This window comes from Austrofundulus limnaeus, unplaced genomic scaffold (genome assembly GCF_001266775.1).
Source record: "Austrofundulus limnaeus strain Quisiro unplaced genomic scaffold, Austrofundulus_limnaeus-1.0 Scaffold147, whole genome shotgun sequence".
In the NCBI taxonomy this organism is placed as follows: Eukaryota; Metazoa; Chordata; class Actinopteri; order Cyprinodontiformes; family Rivulidae; genus Austrofundulus; species Austrofundulus limnaeus.
In genome coordinates, this window is record NW_013952549.1 from 906,195 (window position 1) to 910,437 (window position 4,243).

At 40.7% G+C, this 4,243-nt stretch overlaps 1 protein-coding gene across 1 annotated transcript in view; it reads right to left on the bottom strand.

The window, feature by feature from the left end:
* The window catches only part of LOC106523195 (neural-cadherin), a 136,042-nt gene that overhangs the window by 75,233 nt on the left and 56,566 nt on the right, over nucleotides 1-4,243 (bottom strand). The gene's annotated exons all lie outside the window — the stretch shown is intronic.

Below are 4,243 nucleotides of genomic sequence, written 5' to 3' on the forward strand. Positions count from 1 at the left end.
ATTTATTTGTATCTGACTCAGTTTAGCAGGACAGCAGTATCCAGGAAGTCATTAAACAAAGTTAACTTTGACACACAAAAGGCAGAATAAATGTTCTTGTATCTGATCCCATTTYTATTATTTGACTCAATGTTGTCTCCTTGGTCTAATACTCAACTACAACTCCAATTCTGAAAAAAAGGGGGCACTGTGTAAAAATGTTAATATAAACATAATGCARTAATTTGCAAGTTACATRAACTCACATTTTATTCACAATGAAAATGTTTAAACTTAGAAATTGAGCTATATTTAKTTCATTTTGAATTTTATAGAAGCAATACATCTCAAAAACGTTGAGACAGGTCCATGTTTACCACTGGGAAGCATCCCTTCTTCTTTTAACAACAGTCTGTAAACGTTTTTTTTTTTCATGCGAGATTTAAGCTGTTTAACAATACTGGGTCTTCTTTGCTGGATTTTTTGTTTGATGATGTTTCAAATGTTTTGTCAGGTCAGTTTAGTTCCTGGACTCYACTCCATGCTGGTTTTATGGAGGTATTTGAGCATTGTTTTGTTGAAATATCAAAGGTCTTTTCATCTGAGCGTAAGCATTGCTCTAAAACCTGTTGATACTTTTCTGCATTGACGGKGCCTTTCCAAATGTGTAAAATGCATGTGACAGAGGAACTAATGTGCCCTCATACTATCAGAGAAGCAGGCTTTTCATATACGAGTTGATAACAGACTGGGTGGTCCCTCTCCTCTTTAGTACGGAGGACATGGAGTCTGTGGTTTTCATAAATATTCCAAATTTTGATTTGTCTGGCCACCGAATAGTTTTTAACTTTGCCTCAGTCCATTTTAAATTAGCTTTGTTATGCAGAAGATGATGTTATTTCTGGATGGTGTTCACATATGACTTCCTCTTTGCAGAAATCCGAAAAATTATTTGTGGAAGTGTTCCTAAGCCATGCGGTGATGTTCAGAACAGAATCAGACAAATTTTATGTTTATGAAATGTGCAAATCRTTACGTTCAGTTTTTTGCTGATCGTTTTTTTTTCCAACATTGCACAACAGCCCAAATCAGGTTGTAGACTTTCACTTCCAACTATAAATGTGGGAACTTATATTAAAAAATATGTCTTTTTTTTTTTCAAAAAATAAAAAAAAAATTAAAAAGCCCAACGTTCTGTGTCAACACAAGGTTTAAGAACATGAACAAAGGCGCAACAACATAATTTTGGCACAAATGGAACCCCATACAATATTTCATTAAAGCATAAGAGGACTGCAGACAAGCTGCACAAAGCATCTTAAGGGCCACTGATTGAAGTGGGACAGGCAAGAGCTCAGATTAGAGTGCCATACAAACAATCTGAATAATTATGAAATTCTCTCCTTTTTTAGAAAATTAGCAAAATAATTTAATAATTTGTTTCTGATTTGACATTGTGAAGTGTAAATTTATGCTACAAAAATAAGCTATCTGTTTTGAGATTGATGCGTAAGGTAACAAAATGTGGCAACTTCCAAAGGGGTTGAAAAGTTGCCATTAGCGTTGTCAGCAAATACACATTAAACTCACAAGTCATTGACAGAATCACACAAAGACGGTGGAGATGAATCATTACACAATCCCAAGCATTAGCAGGCTGATTAGACTTATGGTTGTGGCTTTTACTTGTCACTATGATTTAACCTGTCCTCTTAGCCAGGCAGAGCAGAGACAAATGATAATGTCTTCTGGGATGTAGAAGTCATTGAACAAATGGTGCCTCCTTCAAGCCCGGCCCACAGTGAGCCATTTGATCCAGTGCCTTTTAAAATGTCAGCAGTGATTTGCCTTTTCTGTTGTGCTGGGCAGCGAGATGGCCAGTGAGACACAGGAGACTGATCTACCGCTGTGGCACAAAGAACTACGGGGTGGAGATGAACTCTGTGACTGGGAGGAAGCTGAAATGTAGAGAAACAAGGAAGAAAAAAAAGGTGAGGGAGGAGGAGCAGGTGACAAAGCAGAAGGCTGAGACTGAAATGACAGTAAAAGTGAAATGTGGGGGTGAGAGAAAAGAAAAGGGATAAAAGAGTACGGCTGATAGAGAGGAGCGGGAATGAAGAGGAGGGTGGGGGCGGAGTTCTCTCGGAGTTTCAGCTGATTCGTCAGCAGAACTCATCCACTGTGAGATTTCGCAGCCGCTAATGTGTGTAAGTGTGTGTATACGGGGCGGGGCGCCGGTGTCTGTAGTGAGAAGTCAGGGGTGATTGATGGTTTACAGAAGAACGCTGATGGGTGATTCATCTCCGCCAGCCACGGCAATCTCCGTGGCATCATGAGTGACCTGTAATCTGTCACCCGGCTCAAAGGCCACCTCTCTGCGGCGCCGCGGGATGAGACACATTCAGTCCTTTTCTTCCTCTCCCTCGAGTCTCGCCAAACTGCGCTCGGAGTGCCTGCACGTCCGTGCCTCTCCCCTCATCACATCATACACGTTTTAAACCTCTACCACTTATTCAGATGTAAACTGACAGAATGTGGCAAGAAACAGAGGCCTGTCCTCTCGTGTTTACATGCGCCGCTATTAATCTTAATCGCACAATAAATTCATAAAAGTTGCAGCGTACGTCTCGTTTATTATATGTGCTGTTTTTATTGGAAGTGATGGCATCATCTTCCTTTATGACATTTATCTACATCTCACTGGGCCGTGGTTTGACAGAGCACACACTATCTGGAAAAATGCCTGCATTTCTCTCAGTCTGCTAGTCTGGCAGGAGTATTTGTCTGAATGCCGGCAGGCTGCTCGGTATATCTGCATATCTGACAGGCTGTTCTCCGTCTGCTTTGCTGCATGTTTTTTTTTGGTATTCTCTACTGGCTTGCCCTGCATCCATGTTTCAGCATGATTTTTTTTTTCYTCTGAGTTTTTATGTTTGCCTGCCTTCATCTCCACCTCCCTGCCCACCTGTTTGTTTGGCTCTGTGTCCGCCCACCCACCGAGACAGACACCTGACAACGCAACAAGAGCACGCAACAGAGGGCTCCAAACAGTATTCTAAGAAGGTCACTGAGAAATGGCTGACAGGTCAAGAAGCTCGCTCATCCAGAGAAATAAATTCAGCCTAGCTACAGTGACAGTTGCAGCCCACCCACTCAATCAGCTCCACCAGGAAGGCAGACGGTGACACAGTGGATTGCATCCATATTTCAGATTACTGCATACCTTTAGAGAAAACAAACACAAAACAAACAAATAAATCCACGGGGGGGTTTGTGTGAATGCCTCAGTTCACTACAGTATGTGTCTGTGATTAGTAGAGAGGAGAATAACAGATTGTTTTGATGCCAGATGGCTGTGCTTTAACACAACTAACAAACATATTGAGTTTGCCTTAGTGCTTGTGGTTTTACTACATCAGTTTTGACGCAAGTCAGCTACGATTTACAACCAGACTGCCAGCATAAAATACTCCTGCCATGAAGAGCCTGAAGGAAGGCGCGTCTGGGATGTGTGATGTAACGTCCCATCTATCTGTGATGCAACTACCTCGTCTGCTCAGCTTTGACATAATGAGATGTGATCAGACGATGGATTGGGGATAAAGCACTGGTGCATTATTTAACCTTTTCCTTTTGGTGACTTAAATTGATCTTTGCAACTGAATTGTGGCCATGATTGAGGCTCAAACTACAGCATGATTCGCTTATGGAAATAGAAAATGCAAATAGAATAAATGATTTTAGCACTTTTTTTTCGTGGCCTTGCTTTTTGTTAATCTCATGCAATAGTTCACATGGTGCAGAGTATGGGGAGCTAAGTGTAAAATGAAAGGTTAAAAAATCACTAATGTATTTTAACTCACTTTTTGAGTGTTAAAAATTTTCCACTCATATTTTATTATTTAGCACAGTGGTTCCCAAAGTTGGGATCGGGACCGTGGGGTCCCGAAACATCAAGGTGGGGTCCTGAAAAGCTTTTTCTGAATTGATTACACTAAAAAATGACAACTAACAACACTTTTTTTGCCTTTGCCGTCATAAAAAAGTAAAGGAAGTGTACTTAAAATGGACAAAAACAGCGTAATAAATATTGTTACTATGCTCTTGTWTATTTGACGTAAAAAATGATGTTTATCAACCAACAACAGCTGGGGGCACAGATGGAGGAGTTAAGACAGGTCATGCAGCAAACACACAAAAAAACTTGCATTAAACTTGTAGTTATGGCTGGTGTCTGAGCTGCACTTCAAACTGCTGGACCACA